At 40.1% G+C, this 9615-nt stretch overlaps 1 long non-coding RNA gene across 2 annotated transcripts in view; it reads left to right on the forward strand.

Annotated features, from left to right (window-relative positions):
• Positions 1–9615, forward strand: part of LOC108302781 — a 47243-nt gene that overhangs the window by 15862 nt on the left and 21766 nt on the right. For both annotated transcript variants that reach the window (XR_005199809.1, XR_001824514.2), the window contains exon 2: positions 5996–6282. This is a non-coding gene — a long non-coding RNA (uncharacterized LOC108302781). The remainder of the gene's footprint in view (positions 1–5995; positions 6283–9615) is intronic.

Consider the following 9615-nt stretch of genomic DNA (forward strand, 5'->3'; position numbering starts at 1 on the left):
CTCAGCCATCTTGACTTTTTTTCTCCCTCTTTCTCTCCTCTCGTCTATTCTCAAAATTCCTTCATGCCAAAATCTATTTCTATTTCTCCAGAGAGCAGTTTAACTGTCTTACGTGTTTTCTTGTTTTCTGAAACATCTGGTCCCAGAGTCTAACTCTACCACCAAGTGTCTTGTTAACAAAGACAATTTCTTCTCCTAGTTAAGCTTTCATAGCAGTTGTAAATTGGTCAACAACATATGGCCTATGATAGTGCTTTCATCCTGGTTGTCCTCATGTGTGAAATGAGATGCATAATTTTGGTCAGAAATGGGGATTTCCTTATTATCTGTTTGAGATTCTAAGCTTTCTCAGAACACGTTTCAGATCCTCAACATGGTTTTCTGACCCATTCGGGAGAGACCTGGAGGTTTGCTTGTACCTTTCTCTTCCCTCCCTCTCCTGGACTTGCCTGGGGCCATTCTGGGATGTGGTACCGGGTGTGTGATATGGGTTCCAACAGCCTGGCACACTCTGCTCTCTAGAAAGTCAGTTCTATTCCTGAGCTGTGCTCTTGAACTCTTCTTCTGAATCTCGGCTTGTTTTCCACATGTTTGTTTCACTAAGGAAGCCTTTGGGGTTTTCTTTATGCCTTTTTAGCAAACTGTATTCTGTTCTTTTGCTATTTTGCATTTGGAATTATGTCTTGAATTATGCAGCTTAATTGTTCTTCTTTTACTTTACATCTCTGTAATTGCCAAGCTTTCTAATTTTATTTTCTTGTAAAAATACTCTTCCCTTAGCACCAAAAAAAGAGAGAAATACTTAGGTATAAATCTAACAAAATATGCACAAGACTTAAATGAGGGAAACTACAAAGATCTGATCAAGGAAATCAATTAAACAAATGAAGAGATTTCATGTACATGTGTAGGAAGACTCAACATTGTCAAGACGTCAGTTCTTCCTAACTTGATCTAGAGATTCAATATAATCTCAATCAAAATCTCAGCAATTTAGTGGGTGTATATAGACAAACTGATTCTCAAGTTTATATGGAAAGACAAAAGGTCCAGGTCAGTGAATATGATATTGAGGAAGAGGAAGAAGAACAAAGTCAGAGGATAGATACTCCCTGACTTCCAGACTTTCTGTAAAGCTACAGTAATCAAGACAGTATGGTATTGGCAAAAGAATAGACAAACGGATCAATGGAAGAGATCTAGCAGTGGAACAGACTAGAGAGCTCAGAAATAGACCCACACAAATATAGTCAACTATAGTGGGGAACGGCCAGTCTTTTCATCTAACAGTGCTGGAACAACTGAACCTCTACTTGCAAATCAATGAATCTGGACACAAGCCTTACACGCTTCATAAAAATTAACTAAAAATGGATCACAGATCCAAATGCAAAGCACAAAATTATAAAGCTTCTAGAAGATGACATAGGAGAAAATGTAGTTGGTTTTGGGTGTAGCAATGGCTTTTTAGAGTGAAAAGCACCATCAATAAAGGAAAAAAACTGATACGATGGTTCGTTAAATTAAAAACTTTTGTGCTGCAGAAGACACTATCAAGCAAATGAAAGACATGCTACAGACTAAAAAAAAGTTTCAAAACACATCTGTGGCTCACTCCTGTAATCCCAGCACTTTGTGAGGCTGAGGCAGTTAGATCACTTGAGGCCAGGAGTTTGAGACCAGCCTGGCCAACATGGCAAAACGCTGTCTTTACTAAAAATATAAAAATTAGCCAGGTATCTTGTGCATGCCTATAATCATAGCTATTTGGGAGACTGAGGTATGAGAATAACTTCAACCCTGGAAGTGGAGGTTGCTGTGAGCTGAGTTCATGCCTTTGCACTCCAGCCTGGGCAGCAGGGCAAGATTCTGTCTCAAAAACAAACAAACAAAAAACCTCACTTATATCTAAAACAAATAATATCCAGAATATACAAACTCAACTGTAAGAAAACAATCAACTCAATTTTAAAAATAAGTGAAAGATCCGCACAGACACTTCATCAAAGAAGATATATCGACAGCAAACATGCACATGCAAAGATTTTCAACATAATTTATCATTGGAGAGTTTTAAATTAGAGCAACCATGAGATACTATATTGTGGTATGAAAAGAAATATATTTGGTCTTTGGCCCCAGTTCCTGGCACAGAGCTTCTAAAACACTTGAAATTATTGAGTGATAAGAATGTCATTTGTTATTTATGAAAAGTCCCAGACCAGCTGTGGTGGCTCATGCCTACCCAGCACTTTGGTAGGCCGAGGTGGATGGAACACAAGGTGAATGGATCAGGAGTTCAAGACCAGCCTGACAAACATGGTGAAACCCTGTCACTACTAAAAAAAAGTACAAAAATTAGCTGGGCGTGGTGGTGAGTGCCTGTAATCCCAGCTACTCAGGAGGCTGAGGCAGGAGAATCACTTGAACCTGGGAGGCAGAGGTTGCAGTGAGCTAAGATTGTGCCACTGCATTCCAGCCTGGAGAGCAAGAATGAGACTCCATCTCAAAAAAATAAAGTTCCTTTTGATCATACCTGGGTTTATAATGAGATAACCAAGGGTAGGACCCCTAGATAGCCTCAGGATGGGACTGGTCACCAGAAAGACCAAGTGATTAGAAGGTTAGGACTTTTAACCGCATACCCTGACTTCTGCGAGGTTTCAAGGGGAGTAGAGGAGGGGAGTGACTGGAGATTAGGCTCTATACAAACTCTTGAACATGAAATTTAACTGAGAGGTTGGTGCATGTATCAAGGTGCTTAGGAGGCTTCCATGCCTGGAGAGGGCATGGAAGCTCTGTACACCTCCCCCATCACGCCCCATAACTTGCCCTATGGCTATTTCTGTATTGTATCCTTTATAATAAGGCAGTAAACATAAGCAAAGTGTTTCTCTAAATTAGAATTACTAAATAATCCATTCTAGCAGGTTATTGAACCTGAGGACAGGATTGTGGGAACCTCATGAATTTATAGCTAGTCAGTCAGAAAGCCAAGTGGTTTGGGGACTTGAAGTTGGCTTCTGAAGTGGGGACAGTCCTGTGGGATGGAGCCCTTAACTTGTGGGTCTGATGTTAACTCCAGGTAGATAGTTTCAGGATTGAATTGAATTGTTGTGGGGAAAAAATCCAACATCTGGGGTCAGAAGTGAATGTTGTGTGAGTATAGAGAAACAGTTTTTGTTCTCAGAATTACACACCTATTAGAGTGGCTGAAATCCACAACACTGACAGCATCAAATGCTGACAAGGATGTGGTACAACAGGAATGCTCATGCATTGCTGGTGGAAATGCAAAATGATACAGCCTCTTTGAAAAACAGGCAGCTTCTTAGAAAGTAAACATACTCTTAGTATACAATCCAGGGATCATGCTCCTTGGTATTTACCCAAATAAGCTGAAAACATGTCCACAAAAGAACAACAGAACATGCAACACAAGGAGCCTACCCTATTGTAACCCATGAACCTTAGTTAATAGTAACATACCCATATTGGCTTACCAGTTGTAACAAGGGAACCACACTGATGCAAGTTGTAAATAATAGGGGAAACTCTGGGTCAGTGTGTGTGCAAGGTAGCACACAGTAACACTTAACTTTCTGCTCAGTTTTTCTGCTAACCTAAAACTGCTCTGTAATAGTTTGCTAGAGCTGCCACAACCATGTACCTGGGTTGCTTCAAACAGAAATTTACTGCCTCGCAGTTATGGAGGCTAGCTGTCCAAAATCAAGGTGTTGGCAGAGCCAGGGTCCCTCAGGGACTCTGGGTAGAGTCCTTCCTTGCCTCTTCCCAGCTTGTGGAGGGGGGTGGCAGTCCTTGACATTCCTTGACTGACAGCTACATCAGCTCTAGCAGCTGACAACCATCTCTAGCCCACTTGAATCACTGTAATGGTGTGAGAGTGCATTCATTCATCCGTCATTGAGTCAGGGTCTGCAGGCCAGACCTCTGCATATGGTGATCACCACCTGCGGAGGTCCGGCCTGCAGATCCTGACTCAATGACGGATGAATGAATGCACTCTCACACCATTACAGTGATTCAAGTGGGCTAGGGATAGTCGTCGGCTGCTTTCAGAGGGCGAAATGCAGCCGATTGACCAAGACTCCCTCTCCATCATTGCATTTATTCAGTATGAATTTTACAACAGAGGTTCTAAGTTAACTCACTTGTGGATAATTAACATGGTTAAGAGTGGTTTTATAAATGATAAAAGCTTTAGGTTCTGGACCAGAGTAAATACTAGTAATAGGTAATTCTCCTTTGGTCTCCCCCTGAGAGGGCCACCCAGCACAAAATTTACATGAGTAAACAGTTAGAGTGAAGACAAAGGAATGTGATATAAACAGATTTAAACTGGGAAAGCCTATGATCATCTCTATCTCTTTCCTATGCTAATGTAAATGAGGCAGCTGCTTTCAGCATACCTCATTAAAACCTTTTGGCCTTCCAAAAGGTTTGAGATTACAATCTTTAACTTTCACTAGTATTTTGCCAGCCACCCTGAGTCAATATCAATAAGTCCTCTTAGGCTCTGTCATCACAGAATTATCTTTCCATTGTCTTCCTTCTGCCCACGTCTGTGTCTGGATCCAAATTTACCCTTTCTAAAGAATACCAGTCATTATTGAATTAGGGCTTACCCTAATGCCCTTATCTTAATTTGATCATGTACAAAGACCCCATTTTCAAGTGAGGTCACATTCGTAGGTACCAGAAACTTCTACATATCTTTGGAGGAGAGGACACAATTCAACCCATAACATGCTTTAAAAAATAAAGTATATAAATTGAAAAAAAATCATCTTTTTTCCTATGATAGAAGGAAGATAGGAAGAGATATGAAGAATTTCTAGACTTTAGCTTAATTCTCCGGTGTAGATAGAAGACTAGTAATAGCTATAAATTCTAAGACTTGATGGTATTAATCATATGATTTTATTTCGTTCTCAGTACTCTGCTGAAGTAGGGGAAACATTTAAGTTGAAAGAAAAAGGATGTCATTCTTTTACAGGACATGTCTAAAAAGTAAGAACACCTCCAAATAGAGGTATCAATGTGTATAAAGCAGCAAATTAAATTTGTAGGGTTGATGACAATTCTTTGTTTCATGGCATTGGGGGAAAGATGTCAGAATTTAAGGAAGAGAGGAATACAGTTTGTGTTTGTGAATTTAGGGAAGAGAGGAATACAGTTTGTGTTTGTGTGCCTTATTACATGAAGACAGTAGTTGGTTAGCTCCTTTGGTTAGAATAGTGTACTAATGCAAAAACAGCCTCAGATTGCCTTCAAAGTCAGAAATGTTGCTCTGTTCCAAGTCATAAGCTGTGATCTGGACTCCAGCCATGTCTCTGCCTGAACAGTTGAAGCAGTGGCACTAGGACAGTACAAATTTATTCCTGCCAGAGACCATGGAAGCCTGCTGCTCAATATTCATTCTCTCCTTCTCCTTAAATAATTAAACACTAATGTTCTTCACAAGACAATGTGCCAAGTTAATAAACATCCATCTCCATTGACCCCCATGTAGCTGGGGGTTCCAGGAAACTTAATACCACTGGAGTTGTGGTTGGAAGTTTCTGAAAAGAGCTTCAAAACAGACAAAGCTTCATAAGAATTAAGCTCTTTCCTTCTTCCTTCTTAGATGTGGGATACACATGGATACAGTATCTGGAAATGTTGCAGCCATGATGGTGGGAGTCTCACTGTAAGGATGATGGAGTAACAGAATGATAGAAGTTTGAAGCACTGATGTCTTCAAGTTCATTACATTTCTCTCTAGCCTTATCTAATCTGGTAGTTAATCCATCCATTGAGTTTTCACTTTCTTTATTGCTTTTTAAATTTTAGCAGTTCTATTTGGTTTTTAAATATATTTATGGTAATTTTGTAAAATCTATTTCCTAGCTCATATTTTCAAGTTCTTTTTGAGGCTTTGTTTCAGCTGTCTGTATCTGCTGATTCTCACACACAGTACCTTATTTCTTTACAGGTTTTGGTGTTGGTGCTGTGAACGGCTAATTTCCTTGGATCCAGAAGCTGGATTTTCTTGGATTCTTAGAAGCTGGCTTGACATTGAAGTCTATCAAAGAGAATTTGCATCTGCTTTTCACAGCATCCTAGAGGTGCTACCAATCTGGGACCACTTTGAATATATTTATCTATTTGTGATTTTTGGTGGCTGCAGAGGTTCTGTGAATTTGAACTAAAAACTCTTGTAATATCTTAGTTGTATATTTTCAGAGGAATTTTTTTTTTGCCAACACCAAGTCTAGATAGGTAAGTTTCCTGGCTTTACATTTTGCATGTTAGGATTTATTTTTAGTTCATCCTAACTTTTAAATTATAGCCCTTTGGGGTCCCAGGGTTATACAGGTATTTTGCATCAGGTTCTTCACTGGGGTGGGCCCTGGGATTTTAATCCTACCTCTCATGCCTACATCATCTTCAAAGCAGAAGCTCAGGTATTCCACTTTTCAGCAGGAGTCTTCAAGATGAAAGCTAACTTTGCGTTTGTCTGACTCCCAAACTTGTTTTGTTTCTTTGTAGATTTCTTACCTTGGTGCCATTCAGCAATGCATTTTAAAGGAAAAATGTAGTGTTTATTCAACAATGTAGTTATTTCAATCAGAAGGGTTGTTCAGGACACCTAAACTGCCTTACTGACAGAAACAAGAATTTAGCCTTTGATTTTGATGGAAGGTCTTTGTGACTGAACGACCAAACCCACGCAACTCTACAATGGACCTTGGAAAACCACTCATGCTTTACCTCCCTCCGTGACAGGTGCCTTACACAAAAACCAAAACAATAAACTGCCAAATTTTTTTGTAAATTACTAATGTTGGCATTTCTGATATGTTGCCTGTCACAAGTGAAGAACATATTTTTCTAAGTGATTTTCTTGAGGGAAGAGTGGATTACTGTGGTGTGAAGGTTAAGATAACTGGATAAAACTGCTTCAGCTTAAAGATGAACTCTTCAGGACCATTTCAAAATGTTCCAAAGAGAATAAATATCCAGGTTTATAATGACCCTTCAGAGCAGCACTGCGGCTGCCAGGAATAGTGCAGAGCATGTTGAATCCTACAGTTTCCCTCTCTCTTGAGGCTCTGCATTGCAGCCATTCACAACTGGAAGAGCACGATTTATTCAGCCCTCAAAATTATGAGAACCAAAATGGATTGAGCTCATTTGAAATGCAGATGTGACTGCACTCTAATTACAATTGCCCCTGTGATTTTTGCTGTGAAGCACAAGCCATCAAACAGAGATGAGAAAAATCTGGGCACAACAGTAAGGGAATATTTTGGTCCTGGATTGAAGTAAGTTTTAAAGTACATGTAAAGAAAAGGGAGAAATATCCCAGGGATAAACTTGGCTGACATCACATTTTTTTCTCTTCTTTGATAAATATCTTGCTTTGGACCCCATCAAGGTACGTCCCTCACTACACACTGAAGAAGGAGAAGGGGAAAGGTTAATTATCCTGTAGACGGTCTCCCACTAAAAAAAGTAAAGGAAACTGGTGAATATTTCTGAAGGATTCTTAGAGACACAAGGAAAAAAGCATTCGCTTAAGTGACAAAGCCACATCTCCTTTTTGGGAAACACGGTCTACTTAAATGAGGTGCCAAAGAGATGATGTCACACCGTCTTTTCCTAAATATACCCACACACATACTGCATCTCACCTTGCACACTCATTGGAGGTCATTTCTGAGATGCACACACATGCCCACACAATATTACTGTTAGAGATACCTTCAGGAGGCAATTATAGCATCACTTTTCCTGGGCCTTTTCATAGCATAGTGGAAAGATGGAGTTCAAATTCTTGGGGTTGAAAATTTTGGGCTCACCTACCAGTTCTGATGTCTTGGACAAATTACTACTTAACTTTTCTCCTTGTCAGTTCACTTCTCTACATAACGGCCATAATGATGCCTGTATTATGAAATGTAAGGCAGCATGCATGTAAAAATAAGACACACTAATGTTGGTCGAGATTATCATTAGGCATAAAGCACTATCTATTGATTTATCTGTCATCTCTCATGGCTAAGTGAGTTTTAGAAATGGAATGTAGCATGCAGAATGGGAGAAATCCCATGCCTGGAATACATAGACCCAAAATGCACTATCCTCCTCTTTACTTTTTTTTTTTTTTTTTTTTTTTTTTTTTTAGAGACAGGATGTAGCTATGTTGCCCAGGCTGGAGGGCAATGGTGTGATCATGACTCACCGCAGCCTCAAACTCCTGGGCTCAAGTCATCCTTTTACCTCTGCTTCCTTAGTAACTGGGACTATAGGTGCATGCTACTGCACCCAGCTAATTTTTAAATTTTTCTGTAGAGACTAGTTCTCGCTAAGCTGATCTTAAACTCCTGACCTCAAGCCATCCTCCTGCCTTGGTCTCTCAAAGTGCTGAGATTATGGGCATGAGCCTCTGCACCTGGTCCTCTCTTCATCTTTATCCTACTGACACGTCCTGCAAGTTACAACGCCCATGCTCTGACATGACAAAACTGAGAAGACAACAGCGTTAAGGTCTTTGCTCGATAGGAGTAAAGGATCCTGGAAGGGACTCTGGCATTTGAGGTGGAAACAGGTCCTCAAGCCAGAAACTCATTTAGATTCAATGCCCTTGTGCTTTAGGTATTCCTCTATTTAAAGTTAGAGTATTCTTGGGTGGATATTTATTAGCAAGGATGATGATGAGGGAGGGTCACTAATGGGAGAAACCTTATGACCAACTTTGCCCAAGAAAAGCCTGAACTAGCCTGTACAAGCACTGTGCCCCTCTGACAGTCAGGGAGCACACCTTAAAGGCAAAGGCCTTACCCTTCGGACTCCATGCCTGACACATGCGACCCCCACCACCTGCTCACAGGTAATTGGACCACGGGTGGGTGTCTTTCCCAGAACTAGCTAATTTATAGGCTAGCTTGTCATCTATAAGGTCAGGAGAGTCAGGCAACTCAATGCCACTTGGATGATGGGCACGAAGTGTATCACTCATATCCTCTCTCAAGGGGTTTGAATGTGAAACAGACACAAGAAAAGTGTATTTATAGGCAGCAGCAGGAGCAATAGGACAATGAAAGAGAGGAGCTGATTCACAACATGAAGGAAACTGGGAGGAACAATGGAGGGCTGTGATGTCCCCGAGGCTGCTGGCAAGCTGCGAAAACTGTTGCTGATCCTGAATGGTGTATCTGCCTTGAACATTTTCAATTCCTTCTATTCCCATGTTGTTTTTAGAATCGTGTTTTAAAGAAAACCGGTCCCTGATCTTGGTGCTTACTATCAGAATGTGTGCTTTTGGTTGTAGCATTCCGCTTTTCCTAATAACTTAGTTCTTAATAATTTGCTGTGAGAGCTTGAAAATTTGAGAATATATGATGTGTGACATCAGCATGTGAATTACTGAGACTCACAATGTAACAGCTTATCAACCTTTGAAGATATTGGTACTCAACATCTTTTTTGACTGTAAATTTTTTAGATTTATCTTTTCCTGGATTAATTTCTTAGAAAGTCACCAAATTGATCATTTAGAAAAGAATTAAAAACTACATGGCTTCTTAAATTTTTGGTATGTGCATTAAG

The sequence above is a fragment of the Cebus imitator genome, unplaced genomic scaffold (genome assembly GCF_001604975.1).
Source record: "Cebus imitator isolate Cc_AM_T3 unplaced genomic scaffold, Cebus_imitator-1.0 Scaffold42, whole genome shotgun sequence".
In the NCBI taxonomy this organism is placed as follows: Eukaryota; Metazoa; Chordata; class Mammalia; order Primates; family Cebidae; genus Cebus; species Cebus imitator.